General features: G+C 37.2%; 1 long non-coding RNA gene across 1 annotated transcript in view; it reads right to left on the reverse strand.

Moving 5' to 3' along the window:
* Positions 1 to 309: 309 nt before the first annotated feature.
* Positions 310 to 27,610, reverse strand: part of LOC146760639 (uncharacterized) — a 34,046-nt gene continuing 6,745 nt past the window's right edge. Inside the window, exons 4-8 of the long non-coding RNA XR_014946965.1 lie at positions 11,344 to 11,422; positions 10,616 to 10,727; positions 5,600 to 5,725; positions 5,180 to 5,278; positions 310 to 619 (exon numbers count right to left, since the gene is read on the reverse strand). This is a non-coding gene — a long non-coding RNA (uncharacterized LOC146760639). The remainder of the gene's footprint in view (positions 620 to 5,179; positions 5,279 to 5,599; positions 5,726 to 10,615; positions 10,728 to 11,343; positions 11,423 to 27,610) is intronic.

Genomic DNA, 27,610 nt, shown 5'->3' on the forward strand with positions numbered 1-27,610 from the left:
TGAGACGCACCAGTTCTAAGGGCCTCTCAGCTAATGAACTCCACTTCTCCATGTTCCTGAATTTCTGTTAAATAAATAGGTAAGAGAAGAGCTGAATACTATTCCAACAGAATGAATTAATCATAGAACTGAGAACCGTCACACTAGACCACACATCCATTGCCTACATCATCACTTGGCTTAGGTAACAAGAAAGCTAGTCTTACAGAAATGAATCAAATACTATACATATATATATATATATATATATAATTTGAAAAGTTATGACATAGTTGGTAAGAGTTCAATTATATAATGAAGTACCTGTTGTGTTCTTTTTTCCCCCATTACATATCTGGCATAATACAGCTTCATCTGGGTGCATGTTTCCTGTTGACCAAAAGCTGATATTACTGAAGTGCTCTATTTTCTTTGTCATTTCTTTAAGGATATTGAACAACGATACTTTGTCTTTGTTTTGGACCTCAATATCTCTGTCCTTTAATAGCATAATAGCAAGGGATCCTGGCACAGAGGCTTAAAACAGAGATCAAGAATCCAGGAGATGTATTCCTGCTCCCAATCTGAGCAACAGTTAATGCTACAGTCACGTAATACTGCACCCATTCTCTCCAACAGTCTACAAAAGACAAAGAGGGGAAAAACATTAACTTGAATATGATTTTGAAATGTGCTTGCATTCAGTTGCAGTCAGTTCGAGTTGGTTTTTGAGACACATAAGAGCTGACAAGTTCTTCCAGAAGCAGAAAATGAATGGACAGAAATTATATATGTAAAAATAAATAAATATTTTTAAAAATTATTCTTTAGTGCAATTATAAATTACAAAATTTGTACCATGTTGGTAACTTAGATAAATAGACCGATCACCAAATATCATAGCATTGCATTATTATCATTATTAACCAGCCACATTTTATCTTTTGATTCCTGGATGCTGATTTTCGATCATTTGTAATTCATTGATAAAGAAAACACTTGTTCAAAAATTTACCAAATTCTCCTGAATAATGCACATCTAAAATATCTGCACTGTGTTCACAACCTTTTAATCTGTAGAAATGTACAACTGGTAATAAATAAAGTATTATGAGCTATTTGTTCACCTCTAAAACACTAGTTATGTATGCTAAACATTTTATTGAAGTGCTGGAAACAGTAAGCAGGTCATGTCTGAACAGCATGTAGAACAAGTCAGATCTGGAAAGCTATTAAGTCTCCTTGAGATGTTAAGGTTTCAGCCAATTTACATTAAGTTTACAAGAAATGATCCATGTCTGAGTCATCTGAGATTTTAAAGATACGATACGAGAGCAAATTTGGTGACATACAAATGGATATGAGAACTAGCAAGGGGGACTGCAGTCAATCTGCTGCTCATTGTACCTGGAAGTCCTATCTGCAAAAAGCCCCTCTTCCTATCTTTTGAAAGACATATTAAGACAAAGATGTATAAGAACTTATCTAGAAATTACTCTTCACCAGGTTTGCTGTCCATAATGATGTTGCAAACTCTTCTTTAATTGTTGCAAGGAGTTCAGTAACAGTTTCTCTAAAGTAATGGGTAGGGAGAACAGATGGGAGAAAAAGCCAGACAAATATGGTACTAGCATAAACTCTGCACAGCCCTATCTAGGAAGCAGGAAATGCCAGACAGCACCATAAAGAATATTGTACTAAACAGGTTTCTGAAAATCTTGGGACAAAATGGAACACATCAAGGGAACTCCTGTAAAGCTTCTTTGCCTTATACAGGAAGAAATCACTGTTTGGTGTTAGCTAGCCTAGGAGGGATAGATCGACATCAATATCAACTCTTACAAATGTATCACTCCCTAAGTGATAAATTATACAAGGCATATCTCAAGGGGCATAGATGAGAGATAGACAGGCTATGAATGTTCAACAGTCTGGTTCAAATAAAGATATAAGGATACTAGAGCTTATCTCAACTATTTAAGGATTCCTTTTTAACTTCTCCCTCCCATATTCAAATCCAGTCCTCCAATCCCAGTTTAGCTAGTTTTTCCTCTCTTCTTAATCTTTTCTCTACAGACATATATTTGAAACTCAGTTCGCATGGCCCAGTCCTTACTAAACTCAGTTACTAGAGAATACATTGCTCTATATCAAGCTTAGCCCTTCTGAGAATTAATTGAAGCACTCATATAAAACTGAGGAATAAAAGATAAAAATAGACTACATGCTGCTAGTCACGAGCAGCCAGAAACTCTTACTGAATGTCTGAGGAGACCCAGACTGCACCTCTTCTGAAATTACTCACTTCTTTCCAAAATATGGGTGCATTATGCAAAGAGCACAGCAGCTCCTTTGCACAATATTTTTAAGTATGAGAATTTCAGATAATAGAAATAAGTGTTATCTCTATTAGCAAATGTAATCTTAGTTATTCATAAAGTGATTTTCTGAATTAGAAAGCAGCCAATAGTATAGAACTGCATAACATCTATGAGCAGGTAAGACCAAAGTATTTGATTGCACTGTTTTGTGCTGTCCTGAGATTGTGCACCAGGCATTGGACTGCTTGGTCCCCTTGAGCCAGGACTCTCTCAAGCATTCACATTTAAGTTACTCCATTCTACCCAGATAGATAGCGTTACATTGAACCAGAGAAAGAAATCAAGTCTATGGCTGCATGGCCTTGTTAGACAATCTTGTGGGAGAGTCTGGGTCTTCTTTCTCCCTTGTGCAGGTAGTGAGCATGTTGCGTGTGTCTGCACAGCTGAGCCTGCTTCAGAGGTGAAAATGTTGGAGCCATAGTTACAGAGTATTGCATATGAGATAATTAGACTTGCAGATAGAGCTGCTAACTAGCTAAGGCCTAATCAGTTCTCATAATGATCTATGGCTTTCAGGAACTCGTAACTCTACAAGGCTCTGGATATAAAGCTGGATACTTCTCTTTGCTCTTTCCTGCTGGGTCCTTAGGGATGAAGAAACTGAAGAGCACAGCATATTGCAAGATTTAGAAGTACATCCCTCTCCCACCTTTTTCTTTTCTCTTTTTTTTTCGTTTGAAAGTTTCTGCAAGATTTCCTCTTTTGCTGGCATGGATTTAGGCAATTATTTAGCAAAAAACTATTCATTAACATATTTTGGACTTGTCATGTATGAAGTTATTGGCCAATGAAACAAGTCTTGCATCCATCATTCAGCAAGGAGAAACTCTTTCAGAGATCCAATTGGTGTGAAAGATAAAATTCAGAGATAAAAAATTAAGATGAAATTTAGGAAGGGTCTGCTATGATACCAGTTACATAGTAGAATATCTTCTGAGGACAGGCTCACCCTTGCTGAATGATGAATGAGATGACTATTACTTTGTAACTATGAACTTATGATTCACTGAAGAGCATCCCACATTTCTTCTGCTACATGACAAACTTGTAACACCTGAACAGTCTCTGAAACCAGTCATAGGAGTTAATCACACTGTGGTGGGATACGCCACTCCTCAGAGGCTTTGCTACAAACAAAGAATGCTTTCAGACACACAGCTGTCAGGATGAAACCCAGCTAGAAACTTCCTCTCTTTGAATACAAGTATACTTCATTATTGATGTGAAAGGACATGTAACATTTAACCCGTATTGTACTTGTGTTATTGATCATCTCACAGACACAGCGGATTTTACATACCCCAATCATCCCTGAAGGTTGAGAGATTCCCAGCAGATGGCCAATTACTAGGTGGAAAATAAGGAATGTTCTGAATATCAACTAGACTGGTCCTCAATGGTTCTTAAAGTGTTCTCCAGAAGAAGAATTGATTTATCTATGATTTACCCCACTTGGTGCCTTTGTCATGGCCAGACTGCACCACATTCTGGGCTGTGAAATTCAATTAGAGCGTAGCAGGATCAACAACTTAGGATAATTTCTTCTGCCTTGTATACTGCTTGCTATTACAAATTCTTCAACACTATCTACATGGAGCCACTACTTTGTAAATAATGGTACCTTTTGCACGGTGTGAAGTACTAAGGAATATTGGAAATCACAACTATGTAGCTATAACTTTTGTTGTAAATTCTTACAACCAGAGTGGTATTGTAGGAAAGAAGTCAAAGAAGTCACAGAAAGGGTCACAACATTTGTACCAGGACTGATTTAAACAAAAAGGTGGTTTTGTTGTTGTTGTTTTGTTTGTTTGTTTGGGGTTTTTTGTTTGTTTGTGTTTGTTTGTTTGTTTTGGTTGAGATTATTTTAACATTATTGATGAATTATTTTGTGCCAGATGATGGTCAGAACCATGAAATACATAATGCCATCTTCTTTCAAGTGCAGTAGTGGAGTACAGAGGTATAGAATATAATTCCTGTTATATTTTTTGTCACTGAAATTTCAACTCTAAAGAGAAAAAAGAAATCTCAAGCAAAACATAGTCCTTCAGACAACTGCAAATTTAACTCATGTGCACATTTAGCCATGCAACTGTGACTATACAAGAAACAAAATACCCTCATGAATTTGAGAGCCACGAGACAAATTATAGGAAGCTGGGAAAATAGAGGGGAGTTCCACAAGAGGCTCACATGGTGATGGTTCCTTCTGTTTTTTGGGGGGAGGGCAAAGCTGAGCTAGGCTGGAAACAGAAGCAACTCAGCATTAGTGGCCTTGGGCATTCTTTCATACAAATGGAGACCCAAATTCACTGGAAACTTTGGTATCAGTTAAGGCTTCTACGTTCCCTGTTGCTAATACGTCTCAGAATGAATCCATATTAGGGTCATGAGCTACGGTTTAACCCTGTGTACCTTTCAGTGTTGTCCCCCAAGTCCTGAATGTAAAAGGTAAACTCCTAGTGGAGGAAAAGTAAGATCCTGGTTTGAGTAGATTCTTTTTCAACATCAGTGTAAAAGAAAACCTTTCCCCAAGACAAATTCTGTGCAGGAAGCAGCCCAAAACATCACCAAATAGAACAATCTATTGAAAACGGCAAACATAAACAGAAGAGAAGCATTAACTCTTGACAGCTTGAATCTTCTCACTACTTTGAAGATCTGAATACTACCTATCAACCAGTCTGATATTTTGTGAGCAGTGACTAACACATAAATGAAATAGCATTCAGCTGTATCTGTCAAAGACATCAAACTTAACTAATAAAGGCAGGAACATCTCCATTAAACCAATATGCCTCACAAAACCATGTTACCTTTCCTTCCTGCTTGTATACCCAAACCCGGTGCATTCTAGTGGGGGGTGAGGAAACTCCAAAGTCTCAAGAATTTTCATAAACCTCAGCTTGCTTTCTCTGTTAAAAAAGACACACAAGAATTTACACCTTATGATGAGGCAGAAAGGTGCAAAAAGTAGAGAAAATATGAACCTGGGGAGAATTCAGAACACTGCTTTAAGACACACTCTCAAGTTAGAAACAAGTCAGAGAAACAATGTGAGCTGTGATACAGACAGAGAACACATTTCTACCCAGCAGTTAAGGCTGCTTCTGTTGTCTCAATCAGTAATCATTTGCACTTAATCACCACCTACATACACGTTCTGGATAAACAGAAAATCACTTCTGAATTTTATTTTTTAATTTACCACCAAACACATTTGTTTAATTACTTACAAAAGCTTTTGAAATTGAATCAGGATCCATCTGTGGGGTTTATAAATAAATTTCAACTTCCAAGTGAACAAACACGTTTTTCACAGCATCCACCTTAGTCCAATCATATTTTTCCTCTGCATGTGCCTACACGATGAGTGAAGAAAAGGAATAAACAGTCATTCCAAGTGCTTGGCAACAAACTCTCTCTATTATTGTCAAGAAATTGCACATCAGATGAGAAGCTGCAGAGCTTAATTAAAAGGAAACACAGTTACAGTTTGTTACTTTCTTCTTAAGTTACAATTTATTTTAAACTTGCAGAAATCCTCAACATCCTCTTAAAGGAAATAAAGATCTCAGAAATGCAAACAGATTATAGAAAGTACCAAAATGGCATTCAAGGATTGCTTGGTTTAAATATCCCTCTGTATTTCTGCACAGTTACTCTACTGTTTGGACTCCCTTGCGACTATTATTGGCATTAGCTTTAGTGGAGGCATTTTTTTTAAAGCAGAAAACCTGTGGCAGGTCTATAAATGTAAATGCCTGCTTTTAAAAGGAAAGAAAGACTGGGAGGGAGAAAAAGAACTAAAGAAAAAAAACAAACAAACCAACAAGCTAATGAGAGTTATGATATCAGGTTTCTTTGTGTCTATTTTCATTCTGAGATGCAAATGAAGGGCGAAGCCCACACTCTAAGATACAGCAATACAAAGGTGCTTTCATATGTGTATCTAGATTTTTATGATTTGAAATATGGATTTTATTTCTGTTATGTATCTCTCTATATTGCATGTAAAAATCAGCAACTTTATGAATCACCCATTGCATCTTTGAAGAACAGTGTCTTCTTGAAGATCGTAAACATGACAGGGTTTATCTAAAAAGGGAGATAAAACTGATCAGCACTTTGAAGACAAAGGGAATTCCAGACACCCAAAAAAATCACTACTGCTGCTACTGGGTACACTTCAGAAAAGAACATCCAAGTTTGCTCTCTCTCTGGTGTGAGGAAGGAGGTATTTATTCTTCCAGATTCTGCTTTACACAGGTACGTACCTACTGATGATAAGAATTGGCGCCTCCTTTCCAGGTGACTGTACAGGGATGTGATGTTGTGAGAATGGAAGAATTCTCTTCCACAACCGAGAAATAAATCTAAATTTGGAAGGAATGTGAGCTTTCAGAAGCAGCTCTCCTCCTCTCAACATTTCCAGAAACAACTGTAGTAAATGCCTTTTATAAATCTCATTTGGAGATGCTTGACTCTCTTTGTCCACACCGTAGGGAAATCTGGGTGAGGTTTTGGCTTCTGCTTGGGCAGCTAGAAGGCTGACACACCTAATTATTAAGCATTCAAGTGCTTTGCAAGGTCTAGTCTGAAAAGTAAATTCCTCAAAAATTATGTCAGTGATTGAAAGGTCTCAATGGGACTATTATTGGACTTAAATTTGTGAATAAGATTAGGTATTTTGAATTTAAAATATTTAAATCTCTGAATGAGAGATTTCATGCTGTTAAATGATCACTGATTGCCTGAGAGACATTACTATACTCTGTCTTTCTACACATCTACTAACAGCAAAATTAATGGAGATTACTGCCATGTTATTTGCACATCACGATAAACTGCTTTTCAGTCCTCCCAAACTGGCCACTGAGGATTTGAGACAATGGCAGAACAAGTTTTCTGTGGTTTTTCACACCTCTGTAATCTAAATTCTGCCCCCCAAGGAAGTTTTTATAATTAAGATATGGGAGACTGACAGATAATTTAGGAAAATATGAATTAAAACATGAATTTGTTGATGTTTTGCTGGATCATTTTCCTTGTTCTTTCCCAAACCAATGTAGAAATGACATGAATGCTTATTACAAGGAGAAACAAGCAAGGAAACATTAATCCTACATGGCGAGGGCATGAAAAATGAAAGTCTTTATCATATTTAGTATGCATTGCGTTTGTTTCATATAAAGCTCAATTAGGAGACCATTTTGAAACACAGCATAATTTCACCAAATTATTAAATTACTCTTTGATTCCTGATATCTTGTAAATGGAATGAAAATTTCATACTTTGAACTCTTTTCAGATCTGTATACCTCAAAAGCACACTGAAGAAATCAAGCCTCTTCTGCCAGAGACTCAGAATACAGAAAAATAAGTTTTTCCTCCACAACACTGCATTATTGCATTTTCCTGCAGTCAGAAACAGCGTTTAGAGCTGTGGGAGGCATGGAAAACACCCTGTTTTGCCTAGGAATTATCAGATAGATGGGAGCAATGCAGAGGTGGGGAGCTAAGCTAGGAGGGAGTGAAACAAACTGGCAGTTAAGTGAAGCAGGAAAAACAATTGTAATTAAGGAAAGCCAATTTAAAATGTGATTCCAGGTGAACATATCAGAAGGTAGTTTTACTTGCCAGCCTACACAAAGAAGTGGAAGTGAGTTGAATTTGTCAAACACATTCAGCTCTCTTGAGGTCTCTGTCACACTGGAATCTATACAGCCAGAGTAATGGTTCTAACTGTAACAGAAACATGATAATTGATGTTGTTGGATTTCTTCTGTTTGTTTTTGTGTGTGCGTAAGACCTAAAACTTGCATCTTTGTTCAGTGCCTCCTGTACACAACCCACTGAGGAAACTGACATCACATTATTTTACTGTTTCTACTTCCCCTTTCTACAGTGACCCAAAAGCTGCTTCCCCTGCACTACCAGTAATATCACCCCTTCCATCATAAAAAAAAAGTAACCCATGTTCTTCCCTAATTGTAACAAGTAGGTGTTTCACATTTTTCCCATCCATAATTAGGTTTTATAAAATTCTTGCTAAACCTATTTTTCTCTAACAGGATGTCAGGTCAAAAACTGAACCCATACAAAATTTCTTTAAATGATTATTTAGAATTTTAAATTGAAATGGTGTTTCAAAGTGAGCTAGGCATATTTTCTCATCTTTTTTATGCAGTAAGCAGCTTTGCTTTGCCATGTGGTAATTCTCAGGATATCTCTAAATACTGAAAGAACAGAATTGAAGCTGTTGGATACAGACATGTTCCATCACATTCCCTCTTGAATGCAGGTTTCTGTGTCATTGTACAGTTATTGGCTCATGATACTGGCTCATTAACCATCTATTTCATAATCCAGAGCTTCCATTATTCCTAACTGCTGCTTAGAAACTAATGATGACTGTGCATTTTGTTCAGACAGAAGTTCTTAGGACAGTGAGAAATTCCCAGATAAAGAAAACTATTTCCTTGCTAAAGACTCTCAGAAACCCAACTTTTGCTGACTTTCATAATACCACCTAATACAAGAAATGTTTACTTGTACTTCCACTCATTTGGCAAAGGGATAATTTATTTTTATTCTGCTGTAACTAATGGACTAATAAGAATTATATCAAGAGAACAAAAAATAAGTTTAATTAATTAGTCTGTTCAGAGCAATTTTCTATCCAGTCTGTTGCCCTTTTATCTCATTGCATAAAAACTATCCATAAATTTCTTCCTGGCCCCTGTATACATGATTGCATGGGATGAAATAAGATTGGAATCCCTTTAATGAAGTAGGAAACACATCCAACATGAATTTTCAGAATGACAGACTATTCCTTACTGTACTGCACTTCACAGCATACAGTTTTACTGCTCTTGTGTAGAATGCAACCACAGTGAGGATTTACTTCTGTCAATGACATACTTGTTCTACATGCTTAGCAGACTGCATGATGTGCACTCCCCCAAAGCAACAGTTACTGTCAGACCTTCCACTACCAGTGAAAATACAACTAGACTTAAAGAAATTCCTCTTCTGTTGCCTATAACATTCTTTAATTTTATTGATTTCTTCCTCAGTTCTCCATGCTTAGGATACAAAAATGAAGCATAAATGTATCCACTTCCCACAGCACTTTTAAGCAAAGCACTCATCATCCCTCCTAACTTGCAAGCCAGAACACCATATTTTAGACAGCTTTGCAGTTCTGACCTAGAAATTGCATTGGCTGTGTGTTTATAAGGAAATGAGCTCACATTTACATTCTCATTTATATATATTCAGATATTAATGGAAGAAATTATTAGATTAAGCAAGAAAATGAAGCAGTTTCAATCAGTGCTGATGTTTGTGTTGAGCCTAATGGTTTTTCCTTTAGAGAGTCAATCTGGATACAAACCAAAAACAAACCAAACAATCCCACTGAAGCAGATTTAGTCATTGGAAGAGATGGAAATAAATATTTAGCCAGAAGTTCATTCTCAGTACTTTGACCTTAAGAAATCACCAATATCCTGCTACAATTAGATCAGTGTCACAAAAATCCTTTACAGTTCTTAAAACTTCATTATTTGCCTACTGATGCCCTTGATGGCCTTTCAAACATTCATTTCAAGAATAGCAAATAGGTTGAGACAAATTTAAGCTTAAACCCAACTTAATCAAGTTTCACAGGCAAATCTGATACATTCTCCAATTCCATCACACTTTGATAACCTCAGAAATAAAGAGGTTACCATACAGAACACCTCCTTTTCAATATATAAAATCATCCTATTTCTTGAATTCCAAAACCAAAGAATCACATGGTTTTAATCATGAAACACTGAAGTTACCCTGAAGAGCAGAAGCAGCAAAGCTACTGTTTCAAAGCAGCTTTCACAGCCTAACCAGCCATATTTCTGCTTTTCTATTATGTACATCTAGCATTCCTGTATTTGACTAAATTATTCTTATCAATTATGTTTACACATTCATTTCCCAGAAAATTTAATCAAGTTACAAGTTTAGTCATTGCAGCAATTACATCCTCTGCTTTCAATAAAGCGAAGTGATTTTAAAGAACATATTAACAGTAATAAAACAAGAGCTAATGCGTAACATTTTCTTCAGTAATTTTTGGAGAAGGACTCTATGGAATGTTAGGATGTATCAATTTGAACTCATCAAACAGTATCAGTGACAATAATCTCTATTTACATGCTTGATTTCAAGGCTTTGTATTTCTCTTTCAGACTACTTTATAGTACCTTAGGCATTATTTCAACATCTCTTGGTGCGAACTGGATGCATAATGTATTGCTCCTGGGTCTTGATATGTAGATACTGATTTTCAGTCCATCATTAATTGTATCTGCTGATCTGGGAAAAGTGTACTATGTTATCTCACAAAATTTGTTCAGCTTTAATTGCCACTGAATTAAATATTAAGGCGAGGGAATCATTTTTTTTATAAATCCAATACTACTAACAGCAGTTACTCTAATTGTCTTTCTACATAACAAGAAGAAAATTTTTTTGCAAAAGCAATTAAATCTCCTCTGATGTTTACAAATTAAACATTGTAAAACAGACTGAGAATTAAATTAGCTAAAATTCAGTAAAAACAAAATGAATCTGGGCTATTTTCATTGTTTATGCTAAGCAAAATGCAAAAGCAAATAAGCAGAGGCAACTGGAAAAAGCCAGGAATGTTCTTCTTCCCAGTATACCTTCTGATGTCCAGTACTTAAAAGCTGGTATCTACTGTATAGTTGCAAAACCACTGAATCACAGAACCATTAAGGTTGGAAAAGATCTCTAAGATAATCTAGTCCAACCACCCATCTACCAACAAAGTTGTCCACAAAACACACACAAATACAAAATACATAAAAGATGGACAGCAATCCTGTATTTCTAGTCACAGGCACTGTTAATTATGTGACAATATGTTTCATGCATGAAATGCATAAATGTGTGATACTCATGTATTTACCTGAAATTCACACTGATGGTATCACCAGCATCAGCAGCAAGGTTGGAAAAAGCGAAGTATTACTGCCTTCTAGATGGGCCTGAGGAAGAAAAACCTTTGAAAATAAGTTGTTCAGGGAGATAATTGTATACTAGAGAATCTCTCTGCAAGAGCAGTTTAATTAATAAACCCAGTATCATTGACTTGGTTCCGGGACCACAGGATGAAAAAATGCAGACATCAACATTATTAGTTACTCTCAGAAAGTTACATGAAGAAACAAAAGTCACATCAAGACCTGTGTTTAATCAACTTGAGTGACTAAAGAGAAAAGACAAAGGCAGTGAAGAGCAAAGTTTATTGAGGACCACTTGACCTGAAGAAAAGCACAAAGAAGGCAAAAAAAAAGAAATAACAGATTCTATCCTAGAGGTCCATTTGTATGAGCCTTCAAATCACAAACACATCCTTTCTAGGATGCATGTGCACAAGCACCAGGTTACAACAACCCTTTGGCTGTTGAAATAGCTTGGCCACATTAGCAATGCTCAGCAGATCTCAAGCGGTGGGGAGGCTCAGGTAAGATTTTAGTCACTTGATTCAACTGCACTGACCTGGCTGTACTCCTATCAGTTCCCAAACTACATCTTCTATACCTGATTTGGTAATATCTACATGTATTTTTTTTAGCCATTCTTCATGTAATAGTATCATCTTGGCCTTTTGTCATGCTGTATATTTATTGCACCAACACCTGAAATAAAACACCTGGTGACTTTGCAAAAATGAAGAGATGTAGACTCTGCAAGGAAGCTGAGAAAGTCCAACTCACTGTCTGATGTATTCATCAAGATCATATTTCACTACTGCAGCTATACAGCAGCTGGTGAGCATAAACTTGGCAGTGCCTCCTAGCAGACAAAATGATCTCCAAGTAGGGAATCCAAGCAGTTTGCCAGGACTCATGAATTCAGCTTTGTGTATGTTTTTGAAAATAACAGCATTTTTCCTATTCTGTAGTTTAGATAAACACCCCTCTCCCCACCTCCCCCCACCACTGTCCTACTCAGTTTGCCTTTTCTTTTGTAATTACAAAAGTAATTACAAGAGAAATACTACATGGTAAAAAGGTTTAATTCTTTCTAGTCTGTGAGACAGCACATCAAGTATCTGCAATAATTAATAGAAGGCAGTTTATAAAGATCAACCAAGGTTTTGGTGCTGCTTCTATGAAAGCTTCTATGAAAGCCACTAAATAAACAAACAGCCCATGCAGACAATTTTGATGACTCATTCCTACTAAGGAGAAGTTCACATCACACCTCAGAAAGTGTTTATTTTGCACTGGAAGCAAAGATAATGCTTAACTGAACTGAGTGAAACAGATGAATTGATTTGAAATATAACGGTTGAAACAGGAGAAAAAGATGGTATTCAGAAAGAAGAAACAGAACATAAATGTTACTGTGTACATTTTTGGCTTGATGCTGCCTATTAAAAAAAATTCCAAACCCTGGGAAAAAAAATCAGAGAAAACAATTCAGACATCGGTTTGGTCTAAGGCACAGATACAGCCACGTGCATACCAGAATCTTCTTGCCAGTTAGTTACCAAGGATAAAAAAAGAAATGCACATTGCTGTTTGCCCTTTGAGGGATTCAGTTTCCTGCCTAGAAGACTGTTGACTGCTTACAGTTGTAAAATATTACATGCAGCTGCACGAAAACACAGGGCACAGGCTAATGACGTGCACTAGACTGCTGTGTATAACTGAACCGTCTGGCTGTTTTAATCGCCGCACCATGTTTTACATAAACTTTTTCCTACTTTCTTATTGAGGGTAAGTGGAAGATATTTAAAAGCAAGCGGAGCAAGAAAACAGAGACTCCCTTAGACGCATTTCCATTACCTAATTATTCCTACTTTCCTGTTAGTTTTTCCTATCTCTCAATTAGTCAAATTTTGTTTAATTCCCCAGTGCATACTGACAGAGAATGTACAATTTTAGTTGGAATACCCATAAGATACAACAAACATGTGCTGCATTTAAGAGTGCAATCGCTTCTATTCATATTCTCTTCATACTCCTAATATTTTGCAGAAGTGATTCCTACAGGTTCTCAACTTTGTATGTTTTCACTTTGTTCCTGCTATTGCCAAAACTTATTACCAGCTACTAATATGAGATCATGGCGCTCAGACTGTGATCTCCCCCAGCAAACACAACACATATCTATGGAAGTTGTGGCAGATTCCTCAGTCTAAAAGCCAATGGTTGGCAAAACGAGAGTCCAGCAAGGAGAGTATAAGGATTATATCAAAGGAACAGGGAAATCAACATTGTCATTTTATTGAAATATCACAATGCTGTAAACCAAATACGATTTCAAAATACTTCTTGGCTCTTTTACACTTCCAGGTCTTCGGCAAGTTCTCAATTAAATTGCCCTTATCTAATGTTTGTGAGAAAGTAGTATGGATCGATTTCTTCCTTCCAGCTATTCAAGCAAGACTACTTTATTCATATAATTCATCTATTCAACTGCAAGAGATTATTTAAATAAAACTTTTCCTCACTGAGTGACTTTTATGTTTCAGATCCCCTCCCTTTCCTTCCTCTTTTCTTATTAGTTCTCTAATTGTTTTACTCACTGAAAATTTCTTGCAAGAAATGTCAAACTTAATATGTTATGCATTTGAGGAGATAATTCAGATGGTTTGTTTTACACTGTGTGTTCATGTTTAATATGACCTCACAAAGAACTCTCTTATCTGGCACAAAGAGCTCTCAGATTTCGGACTTCCCATTTGTTCAACTGAAGATTTCTGTGGTTTGCAAAGCTGGACGGAAACAACCAAGCAGAAGGAAGTTAAATTATGCAAGAAAAGTTTGCTTCCACTGTAAAGGAATCCAAGCTACAAAGAAACAACCACAAGGTTTCCTGTGAAGAGTCTACCTTGCTGCAACAACCAAAGGCATTTTAGATCTAACAGATGAAAACATCAATAATCTTCTTCTCTTGAAAATATAAGCCCTTAGTTCCAATCAACCCTCTCGTGCCACCACACCTAAGCAGCCCTAGAAATTATGCTTTTGTTTGATTCATATGCTTAGCAGAAGCTTATAAATATTTACAGTAGAGAGAACAATATTGACACACCCGAGAGGCAATGACTTTCTCTATAATTTCCACATAGAGATGCAGGAGATATGTAGTGGTCAGAAATATAACTGTAATCTTTCCAATACTGAGAACAAACAAGTCCCTTGTAGTCCTTTTTCCACAGGGGATGGATTTGGGGAGGAGAGGGGGGAAGGGGAAGGAAGGGGGAGGCAGCAGGGAGGTAAAGAGCTAAGGATTAAATCCTGGCAGACAATAATCTAAAGAACCATAGAACCACCAAGATTGGAAAAAAACTCCGAGATTACCCTATCCAAGCACCGACCTACCATATTTCCCCCACTAAACTACACCCCTTGGTACAACATCTAAACATTTCTTTAACACCTCCAGGGACAGTGACTCAACCACCTCCCTGGGCAGCCCATTCCAGTGCCTAATCACTCTTTCAAAGAAAAGACATTTCCCAGAATCCAACCTGAACCTCCTCTGCTGCAGCTTGAGGCTTTTCCCTCTAGTCCTGTCAAAGGAAGATCGACAACTCAATTGTTCTGATTTTGTGTTTATGTATGAGCTGTTTGTTATATTAGGTGCAAAAGAAGAAAGCAATACAAGTTTTTGACCTTCAATGGTCTGGGACCATGCTAATTGTACTACACCTGCCCTTCACCACCACCCCTTTTGTCCCACATGTTACCTTGAAAGAACTGCATCTTCTAATCATATTTTCTTGTTTCTTTGGGGAAAACATGTTACATCTCTTTAACAGAAAATGACTGCTGAAGTGATTCCTAGATAGAAAAAAAACAGTGAAAAGTGTCACTGACTCCTTCAGGTCTGATCAAATGGGATTAGATGACTAAGGAGCTGACAAGGGAAAAATAAACTTTTTGCTGAACTTTCATTTGTGTGGTACGATCTATGTTACCTTCTGTAACCACAATTTGCTTTGTCTTCATTTTTAAATTGCCCAATATTAGCCAGATTCTATTGGTTTTTGCACTTTTGCAACCATGAGCTGCTTGTCTAAAAATATGTTACGCTATAGAACCTAAAGAATTATCAACCCAGAGAGAAACACACTGTGAAGTTTTGACAAGAGATCAGAACATCTTTGCTCCAGTAATATTAAAAAAAATTCCACAGTTATTGCATTTATTACATAGAAACCACTGAGTCAAGGAACGTTAACATGCAATTAGTGTTTACTGAGTCTCTAAGACTTGTGAGAAAATGGACAAAATTCAGATATGCCTTACAACCCAGTTAATAGTATTCCAAATATTATTTGGTGATATCTAACAGTATTCCAAGAAAATTCTGTAATAACTGCTAGAGCTACCAAAAAGCAACATTCTAGTCATGCCAGTATACAAAGTTTCCATACAAAATACTTTAAAATAAACAATAAGCTAGGAATAGATTAAGACTAGAAGTTGTCTGATAGCATCCATTTAGCAACTATGAAGTCTGGAAACTGAAAAGTACACACTTCTGGCCCTAATTTTATTGCTGAATCTTCAGATATTCCAGGCTGATCTTGGACTGGCTACTAGTGGGAGCTAAGACAAGCTTATAGGTTTTATTGTCTCTTCTACTATACACTGGGCATGTCTACATTGTCAGTTTATTCCACAGATTCTTGCTTCCACCTTGCACATCGCATGTGTTTGTTCCCTCACTTCTGGGCTGCCCTTCAGAGTAGGACAATCAGGCTTATGCCCATAAAGAACTCTACTCATTAGGTAGTAGGAGTGAAGATATGCCTTGCTACACCTCACACCAGTTCCATTCCCAGCTATTAATACATCATACCATGCATGTGTTAATGTAAAATAGACTCTACAGTCTCTCTGGCTGCTTACAATGACAGAGCACAGAACTTCAGATTGTATCTTGATCCCAAACTGGAGCTTAGGACTATTTTAAGGACTAAATGGTGATAACTAATCCTGTAACTTGGTAAGCATAGAGTAAGTACTTCACATGGAATGTACAACTTTTTATAAAAGACTGAATGTGCAAAGGCTTGTAGGATATCAACTCAGAGATGAGCCCAAGAGGGGGTTGTGCCAGATGGTTCTAGGTCAAATCATTAGAAGAACAATCCAAAGGTATACAGACAATCAGTGATAAACAGCATTTAACCAAAACAAGTTTAAACCTGGACTTTGAAACAGGATGTAAATATGCCAGAACGAAGATAAACCTAAATTCTATCAATAAGTATAACAAAACATTCCATCAGATCTCATCCTAGGCCTAAGAAAGCGACTAAGAGTCACTTTAAAACTTCTTCTCAAACTACAGAGAAATAAATCAAATAATTTTAAAACAAAACCAACAAACATCGCCTTCCCTGACTGCAGCAGCTGTAAGCATAATCTAATCCTCCTGCTATGCAGATTCATGAAAAGAATTTAGGCACTATTAATAAATATAAAACCACTGAAATTCCCATTGTAGCAATCATTTTCACAAGAACACTTGATTTATTTTTGTTCTCTTCTCACTCAGCATGGTTCCACCGCCTGCTCTCGATGAAACTAACTTGTTTAACTATTAAAAGCAACTGAATTGAGGAGGTTTCCCCAGAAGAGGAACAGAAATTTTTTACTGAAGAGTAGTATAAAATGAACAGACTGAGAAAAAATTATTAACTGTTTCAAATGTTCAATTAGAAAAGCCTGAGAAGATCAGACACACACATCTGTAAGCATTTCATTTTCCATTCCTCACTGCTGCCACACCTTTGTGGAACTACCACCCTGCCCTACTGCCAGGTCGCTAAACTAGGATGGCCAACAAGCCAAGACATGGAAACATCAACTTTCGCCACTGTCTGAACTGTTACTTTTTCCTTTCAAGTGCATATCATTTGTCCCCAAGAAATACATTCACACAGGTCTTTGTCTATCAAGGGAAAGTAACATGTAAAAAAGTACTTTCCAGGCATTTCATATGGACATAGAAACGCTCCTTCCAGACAAGAACAACAGAGTTTTAGATTATGTGCAAACTTCCTATAAAAGTGTTTCCCACATATATAAATGTGATGCCTAAATTTATCATTCAAAACCTCTAAAATATTCATGTTTTGTGAACACACTCCAGTGCTTTCCAGAAAATGTTCATTAGCTACATGAACAGAACATGGAATCTTCAACACAGCTTTTCTCTTTTCATTCAGGTAAATGCAATTATTTCTTCTATATGAAATCCTTTACACAGAAAAATAAGGAATCTCTGATTTTTCATTTTCACTGAGGAAAATAGCTTTGTGGCAAGTTTTAGGTTTGGGGTTTTTTTTGTTTTTTTGGTTGTTTATTTTATTTATTTATTTATTTTTTGCATGCATATGCGTGTGTGTCAATTGATTAGCTTAAGGTAATGACCATAAAGCAAAACTGCAAAATGCTTTGCAAAATGTATTCTGTTGTCAGTTTTGCAGAAGTACAAGGCCTCGTGGCAGTGGAGCTGCTTCCTCTCTTTTCTTGCTAACATGTAGTTTAAGCATCAAGCTGAAGACGTCAGCACTGATTTGGAACAATCTCACTCTGTACCAGGGCACTTTCAGTGACGTAACAGAGCAGCTGACCCTGAGTTCTGTATTCCTTCCTAGATGTCTCTCCTGCTTCTTTCAAACCTCCTCACAAAAATTTTAGATTATATTTTGCATACCTTGGGCATATTTTCCTGCCCTGAGATCATGAAATGACACTCTACCACTTTTGTATTTTATGTCACTCACATACTATCTTGCATTCAGCATCAACCAATGCAAAACTCAACCATTGCTAACAATGCATGTCCCCTCTCTGATGATACAACTTGTAACCTGGAATCTTCTGAAAGATTTGCCTATGTGGGCTGGAAGATGGTAACGAAGGGAAAATAATTCTCAGAGCAACAGAGTAAATACTGTAATTTTTTGAACGAATACATCTTTCTATACGCTGTTTGCACATGAAAATTCCAGGCAGACTTAGCCAGCCCAGATAGGCCATTAGCTCAGACAGTAAGACTGTGGAACCATTCCCAAATGATAGTGCACATGCCAACACTAAGCAAGATAAGGACATCAAAGAGGTGATAGATAATACAATCTGTGGAGGGACGTGTTTAGTGTACAGTTTCTGCAGACTCCAGGCAATCAGAGCATCTGTTTTGGCATGAAAAAGTTGGCCATCTGTGCAACTAGACTTAGGTATTGCATGGTGACTTCCTATAGGAGGAAAACAACATTTACAGCTGGAGGAGGCACTTCAACATTAAAGTAATATAAAATTAAGTACATCATTAATGACAGGCATATTTTACTTGTAATTTAGCTCAGTGACCTCACATTTTTTCCTGCACTGTAGGTTAAGAGAACTGGAGCCAGAAGTTGGACTCAGTGATCCTTGTGAGTCTCTTCCAATTCAGGATATTTTATTTGCTGGTTAACTTAGAAATATGGGAAAGAGGCTTATACTGATTTAAATTTTGAATCATAACAAATAAGCTTACTCTAGATCATGTATGTTCTCACTGCACTGAACATCTTCCCTTGCTCCTTTTCCATTTATGTGGCTGACATTTTTTTCCCTCCTGGTAAGCAGGCCATTCGTAGTTCACTATTTATTGTAATTCTGGAGGCAGTATTATCAATTTAGATACAAAGTATCTACTGGAATAAGTATTCGCTTGCATGAAACAGGAATGCCTTATAGTTTCACAACATTCTAATTAAACTTCAGGACTGCCTACACTCAAGCTTCTCAGCTCTTGCTCAAGTAATCTTACTTTTTATACAAGAAAATTGTTTTGTTTTCTGTCTTGAAACTGAAGGACTTATTTAGAAATATGTTTTTGTTTATCTTTCCTTTAGTCTGCAGTGGATCAAGCCCCCATCAGTCAATGTCTGATTATTTTCTGAGTCCAGCTCTCCTGCATCATCTTTTGTAGCAAGTTTTATTACACAAATGAAGATAAATAACATCATCCCTTTCTGATTCAGGGAACAAGCCATGAAATAAAGTGTTAACTATCAACTCTCAGAGTGTCTGAGACTTATCATTGCAAGTGACACAACCTTTTTCAAGAAAGCAACTCTCTTATCAAAAAACCAAAAATCTAGAAAGTAATACAATTCCCCAAAGTATTAGAAAGGCTAGAAGTCTGAGAACACCAATGTGGTTCAGTATTGTCCTACTATAACTTGACTGTTCTTAACTAGATTTCCTTAGCCATGCAACCTCTTTTTCATTTGTTTTGTTTACATCTCATCATAACCTGAATGCACTGCATTATTCATCTGCTTTAACACCACCAGTTAAGGGCATAAATAGCATTTTTGCATATGGCATACCTCTCATACTTCCAATCCAGTCCTGAGTATTAGTTCATCATGTTTCTGTTGTTCCCATGCCGTCTAGTTTCATTTCCTCTACCATCACAAGTTCCTCCGTTGTGTTGCCAGGCTGCAGTATTAGTATATAAATATTTGATTTCTCATTGACCGCACCCAGTCTCAGATGAGGTGCAGTTCCTCCTGTACCTACACTGTTCCCTATTTTAATCTACATTCATGACTCCTCTTGCCATCCTGCTTTCCAGTGATGAGACTCCTTTGTGATTTTCTTGTATTCTTATTTATCTTAGTTTTCATCCTTTTGGTGAACAAAAGACTAAGCCTGCAAAATATACAGGTCTTTCTCCACCTTTTTCCCTCACTCCTTATTTTAAAATTCTTCGGTCTCATTACGATTGCAGAGATTTCTCCAGTTGATTAGATAGAACATGTTTAAAGTAGGTCACCCATTAGCCTTTACTTTTTTACATGTGAGACAACTGCTTCACGAGCAGTGAGGTTTCTAAATGGAAAATAAAATAATGTGGAGGAGGAAAGGCTACACAGCTTAGGATGTAGATTACTCAGTTTCAATTTTTGGTCCCATTCACATACTATATATTAACAGACATTTGCTTGTTATCATTTTAGATGTCTACTTTAAAATATTTTGTAGTATCATGGATATACCTCCCCCCATTTTTTTCATCTCTTTTGTGCTTGTTGCACCTCCTTTATTTGGCATTCACTTCAGTGCTTGTAGATTATTAACATGACTCCCTCTCTGAGTTACCATTTTACAACTTCCTCCTAAGTCAAATTTTCAATGCAGTAATCAATTTTCTGCCGTGTCTTGCTCTAAAAGTTTTGCAATTGATCAATAGCCTTTTATGTGGCTCATGTTGAATAATAATCTTTCCTCATCAAACAACTATACCAAAGAGAGTTCTTTATGTTGCCATAGCTATGATTTACATAATGATTATTGAATAAAGTTATAGAATTATACAACTCTTCATGCTGACAGCTAACTGAGCCACTTCTTGGTTGTTTCTCCCCTCTTCAGTCATGCCACATACATGCCTAGTACAACTTTCTGGGATAAGGAAACATCTTCTGCAATGTCTCTGTGCAGCACATCACAAAACTGCCTTGCCACAAGTAGGATCACAAGTACTGTTAACCACAAAAGAACACAGTGAAAACAGCACAATATCTTGTTTGAATGAAAAGAACATCTAATATTGTTGTAGTTTGCTTACTCTGTTTTGTTCAGTTTTTCATATTTTTTTCCCCCAATGCTTCCACATGGCAGGAAAATCGTAGTAGAAGTAATTTGGTATCGGCAGGAACTGTGAAAGTATAGTGAATCTTGAACAGCTTGTTACTGTACAACTACCCAAGGGTTCTAAAATTGCCCTTCAAAACTCAGATGTAATACGACAGCAAAGATGCACATTTAGAAGAAATAAATTTGGGCCCTAAACTTGTTCTCATATGAAGTTCTAACAATTATTTTTATGAAGTTTCAAACACAAATGCTAAGTACCTTCATGAAAAGCATATCACCGACACTGCAAGAAAACTGACTTCAGCAGCACTTGACAAAGACCACTGGGATTAGAAAAAGAGGGTCTGTGAGGCTGCATTAAGCTCCATTGGCAGTGTCGATTTACAGAAGAAACATTCCAAGTTTCTTACTCTCAGAAAGCAGACTGCAAATTGCAATTAATTTTTCTTTGCAAGGACGTTGGAAGAAGGAGAATTTTAGAAAGGGTCCTTTTCTCAAATAACATTTGATGTAATGAATTTCCTTGCAGTTTTATTACTGTGCAGCCATGCCGAGAAAGGTAGATCCTAACATACTTACTGTGAAGTGTGTGGTCATCAGCTGTGTAAATACAAATGTAGCATTGTTAATTTCTTTCCTACAAACAAGTCCAATTTTTTTCCCTCATGGACATGAAAGCGGATTTGGAATGTACCTCCTTATGAATGTGATAGAAGAGAATTTAAACCCTTCAAGAGCTCTACGTGGGAACTTTACGGGGTAGAGACTTGTTGTGCCTATTTATTTTTATTTCTTTTTCTTTCAAACAAAGAGGCAATCACCTCACTAGCAAGTAATAAATGGCATAGAAACTTACTTGCCAACCTAGTCTATGGTTCAATGTCAGTAATAAAAAATGAGTCATAGAGAGGAAAAGAACAGCTGCAGAAGAGAGAGAAATAAAACTTTAAAATGAGGAATGTATGGGAAGAGGAGGAAAGAAAGAAAAGGAAAGGGAAGAAAAGGTAAAATAAAAACTCTGCAGTGATTTTCCTTTGGGAAGTACATGCACATACAAATAACTGAGCAAAAGGTACCAGAGCAGTACTATTGTCTATTCAACTCCTCTTTGAGAACGTACATCTCCTCCTTGACATGACTTCAGGCAATTCAGAGAAGGTTGGGGCTGATCACAGAAATGCAGAGCATTGTGGAGAAGTTCCAAGACTTTTTTTTTTTTTTTGGCCTTTGCCAACCATTCTGAAACCAAACCTACAGGAGCGAAATCTGGCTTAGTTCCTCTGCCTGCGTGTTTCAGAGATCCTCAATAACATTTCCTTTTTCTTACTCCAGTTGATCTAACTCAGTTTTTTCATGAAGTATTCTTTAGGTTGTATTTTAAGAAGAATAAAAAAAAAACACTCTGAGTGCCAAACCATAATTAAAAGAGAAGAGAAAAATTTATATATGAGGTTTAGCTAATAGCTCAAATATCCTCCCCCCTATATCTCTACCTTCTTGAAAGAATGCCAGACAGAGCTCAATTAAATGTCAGTGCTGTAGACTGAGAATAATACTCTATTATATGCAGGGAGAGGGGAGGGAGACACTGGTTGTGTAGGAAATCCCTTCTCTGGAAAAAAGAAAATCCTTAAATACGTAAGCTATAAAGCTCTGAATCTGGAAATAAAACAAACAAATCCAGCACATAGGTCTGAAACTAGATAGTTGCTTGGGTTCCATGTTAGTCTTGCACAGTTAATTCTTTATATTTCCTATTTATTGGTGATTTAGTAGCCCATTAAAGCCTCGTAATTAAACTTATTATTAATTCTTAACTTATTTTTTTATGAGTATTCTGTTAATGTAAATATAATTTGGGGGGAAAAAAATGATCAGAATAGTTTGATTGCTTCAAAATAAAAGGTAGGATTTGCTTTGTTCAAAACTTTATATATTTCTGACACTTTGATTTCAGTTCTCCTTACACCCACATACATTTTTACATGGGAGTGGTTGTTGCATCAGGACCATGCCATATTCCATCCCTAAAACTGTAAGTATAATAACTGTGTCTCATCTACACCCAGTAGGCTCTTTGCAGTTATTATCAAGTATTCCACCTCCACAGGGCATGCCCAAACATGGAGATAAGCACAACTTTCCTTCAAACTGCCAAATATTATGTAGCCACACTAACTCAGAGAAATAAAGAAACTATCAGAGTTGAGGAAAGGAGAAGAGCTGATCCATATATCAGTGGAGTGCAAAAAGGATCCTGTGGAAAGACCCGGCTGCAAGAGAAGCAGAACTAGTTTGACACAGTTATGGGAACAGCCCAGAAAGCAAAAGCGAAATCATGGTTTGCAACAGAAGCAATAGAAAGGTTCAGCTTTGTGTTGTAAGAAATGAAAATGGCAGCCACATCTACAGTCAAATGACTTGTTTCAATACATATTTTCCCTCCTGCCAGGAGGACTTCCACACAGCAAATGCATTCTGGAAATAGGACTGCACAACAGTAAAACCCCACAGCCATCTGTCACTCCTTCCCTTTTCTCCCTTAGTGTCTGGACATCATCATCAGTCCACCATAGATAACTGTCACTGTTACCTGAGACAAAAACTGTGACAATAACGAAGAGATTTTTTCTAAGAGGCAGCATTTCTGGAGGCTTTAATTTTGGTTTTGAAAACCCAGTAGGGCTGCATAGAACACCTCTTGTTTTTCAGGTTGCAGGTTCCAAAATTAGGAAATATCAGGTCACACGGATGTATAATCATCATTCTGTTCTGCTGTGTGCATAAGGAGCCGCCCTCACAATTTCACAGCTGTATAATTTTCTCCTTCCCCATGCATTATTCAGCATCGAACCACAGATTGATGAATTAGTTTCACAAAAACAAGGTCACATGTAACGCCACTTCAATTGCACTCCTTTTCAATGTTTCAATGAAAAAAATTAAAAATTATTAATTTTTGTTACTTATAAACATTAACTACGTTATATATTTTATGAGGGCTGTTCCAAGAAAAACATTTCCTACTTTATGATGTTGCCCACAATGTCAGAGGTGAATAGTGCTGGTATGGGTCTGAGAACAGCGAGATGGTGGGTGACCATCCACCTCCACAGGTGCTGGTTGTTGTGAGCATGGCATGGAGGCCATCACTGACAAAAATGCCGAGCTAATGATGACTGTGCTGAAAAATAAATGTTACGTGGCTGACAATTTGCTCTATTAAACAGTGTTATTGTGGTTATTGTATCTATTATAACTTCCATGGAAATAAACAGGAAGCATTACTGTCAGAGTGACCTACATACAAGCAGCACAAGACTATTTCTCTTCTCTCAGTGTGGCCCAGACAAGCAAAAGGTTGGACATCCATGGGCTAAGTGAAAATGAATCCTATCTCTGTCACATATTTTCTATCTGGATCTGGAGAACTTAATTTGATTAAAAAAATAATAATAATTAAAGGCTGAATGTTAGCTTCTGGATTTCTGAACTGAACCTTCAGCTCCAGTTACAAAAACCCCATTGGTCCACAGCTGCAACTGGAGAAAGAGCTGCTCTTTGAGTACATGAAGTTCTGCTTACTCCTACATGTTCTACAGCATGATTTCCTGCATGTCCCGTTTTTGTCAGGACTGCACACAGTGTTAATGAATAGAACTGAACTGTCTCAAGCTCACAAAGTTAATTGTTTCTTTCGCCCACAAGCCCCATCAATCTGTCCTGGAGGTGCTGTGATTTGTTTGTCTTGGGGAGCAGTGTAAAAACAAATTATCATTTTTGAAACATTGTGGCATTGCAGTGGCTAATCACAGGGAAGCACAAGGAATTCCTGGTCATTAGAGGCAGCCCTAAGTGCGGCACACAGAATAACGTGGCATAAAAAAACCCACCAAAATGGCTATTAAGTGAGCACTTTCAGTGTCAAGCACTGTGCAGTCACACAGTCTGTGGTCCTGGGAAGGTGAAGAGAAGCAGCAACATGTGATCATAAACTGAGGAAAGCACTGTAACCACTGTAATCAAACTGTATGCCTATATAGTTATATCTCCTTTCCCAATTAATTTTAAATGGCTTGATCAAATTATTATATTTAGGGAGGTGTTAAGAATATCTATTGCTACGCTAAAGAAAATAGGCTTTGGGAGGAAGCCAACAAATTAGGAACAGGTAGATGAATTGGGTACTGAGGGCTAAGAGTTGGGAATACTCACAGATGACATAAGGTAAGAAAACAAAAAGAATTCTCCCTACAACTTCCTGGTTATTTACCAAGTTCACATTTGAGCAGAAAAACCTATACCAGCCATACTGGCCATGTTTTCTACAGCCTCAGAGCTTGTAACCTCACACTGAATGGACACTTTCATTCTTTGGAGCATTTTAGTGTTTCAGGAGTAACAAACCTCTTGTTGCCACTCTCTCATGTACACTACAACCTCCTTTCTAAGGGCTGACACCAAGAATTAAGCAGAATAAATTCTGCTGTGATATTTATCCCCTATAAGACTAAGTTCACTCTGTGGCACTATGGTTAGACACAGCAGAAGATAACATTTGAAATTAAAATGCAACTTTAATATCTTAGCAACAACTTTTTTTTTTTTCTTTTTTTTTTTTTTCTTTAGATAATTTCTGGGCTCTTTAAAATGTAAACTCATTAAAAACATCCCTCCTGTATTACTGCAATGACGCTCTGTATCAGGAAATCCTTTAAATAGTTCTCTGAAACTCCTGGAGCTCATTCAGAGAATTCCCATTCCTGCCCCACAGAAGAAATTTTCCAGTTCAGGTTTCCCATCTGAAACGGGGAATGCCCTGGCACAATTAATGGGAAGCCTAATCTCAGAGCGTCACAAGGAGACTGAGAGAGCAGATCATATGAAATAAGGGAGAAAGAGAGAGATCGGCTGGGACAGGCTCTGCAGACTGTTAATAACAAAACTACACCCGAGTGCATTTTCAGCCATTAATCACTGCAATGCATATTTGATTGCAGCCAGCATCTCTTAAACCCAGAATGGGGAATTACACCAAGATGTGAAAATCTTAGCTTCTGTAGGAGTTTTAAGTGTTTTTCCCCTTGGCTGGTACCAACTGTACGAAGGCAGAGCAGTCACATGACATGCTGCTAATAACCCCCACAAAAGTTACTAGCGAAGTTAATTCAGACATGAAATGATTCAGACATGCATTTGTTCAAGGATTTAAAGACTGGAAGTTTTCAAATACAAAGGAACTATAATAGTGGAGAACCATCCTGTGCAGTATCTGGTCCCTGAGTTAGGAAAACATGATACACTAATAGAGGACAAAAGAAAACCTGGCCATCTATGGTCTCCCAAATACCAGGAAATGAACTATTTATCTGTCTTGCTCAGACAACTCAAGGAAGCGAATCTATTGCCATTGCTAACATAGTCTCCAAGTGAATGTGACTTTCCTTTTCTTAATTAAAGGCCTCCATATTCCAAGCTGCCAATCTAGCATTATTCACATGAAACTTAATTAGCATAGGAAGGTGAACATTGCTTGAAGAAGTTACTATTCAGTTTCCACTGTAGCTACATTCTCATTTCCTGATCACTGTGTTGCAAGCACCACAAATTTTGCTTCTTAAGGAACAGAATTTTTGTCATAAAATATCTGATAGATAACGTTTCTCATGATTTTGCTGTTACTTTTTGTCTGGTGTGAAACATTAGCTTATGATATTTGGCTTTCATACCACATCTACTGAAGCTGCCTTCTCAACTCTAAACGTTCCATGTAAAATGCAAAATAGACCAATTTCTCTGCCTAGCAGTTTGGTGGGTTTTTTTTCTGTCCATCATGGCAATATCTAAAATCTAGTTGTAAGGGACAAAAATTGCTATTTATTTAGCGGTCCATCATCATCAATTGACTAATTACAGACTGTATTTAAGGATTAATTTGTCTGTCACTGCAATACAGCAGTCAATTGAAAGCATATTGTTTTGACAGTTGTTTATTCCAGATGAATGTATGTGAGAATGTAAGGTGGAAGAACGCTGTTACGTGGAATCTGACTGGAGCTGTGGGTCATGTTCTTAAATGCAAAAGAGCATTCACAGGCATAGTTACAGCAAGGTAGTCATCAGCTTTCTATATGTGCTTGGTTTCATCCTAACTAAAACCAGCTGCCTGGCCAGAAGGTCCAAAAAAACTGAGATGAATTCTCTGAGAGCAGAGTGCAGAGAATGACATGATGTCCCCACAGAACCTTACTGCTCATTAGGTAACAGACCCTTATTCATGGGTGGGGATGAGTATGTTTCTATGGCATAAACCTCTCTTTCCAGTCACACCCTGAGCTCTTTCTCCCACCCAGGAAATTAGCCACAAACAGGTTGCTTTGTTGTATTTCTGGTTCTAAGAGTACCTTATTTTGTAATGTGTTACTATAATTATTGCTTGTTTCTGGTTATTCCTGTAATAATTTCCCAGGAGAAGAGGAAAAGAAAAAAAAAACAATCCCAAAACAAATATTGAGGGTAAAAAACAGAGAAAGGATATAGGAA

The sequence above is a fragment of the Coturnix japonica genome, chromosome 5 (genome assembly GCF_054131305.1).
Source record: "Coturnix japonica strain WE chromosome 5, WE-NBRP24, whole genome shotgun sequence".
In the NCBI taxonomy this organism is placed as follows: Eukaryota; Metazoa; Chordata; class Aves; order Galliformes; family Phasianidae; genus Coturnix; species Coturnix japonica.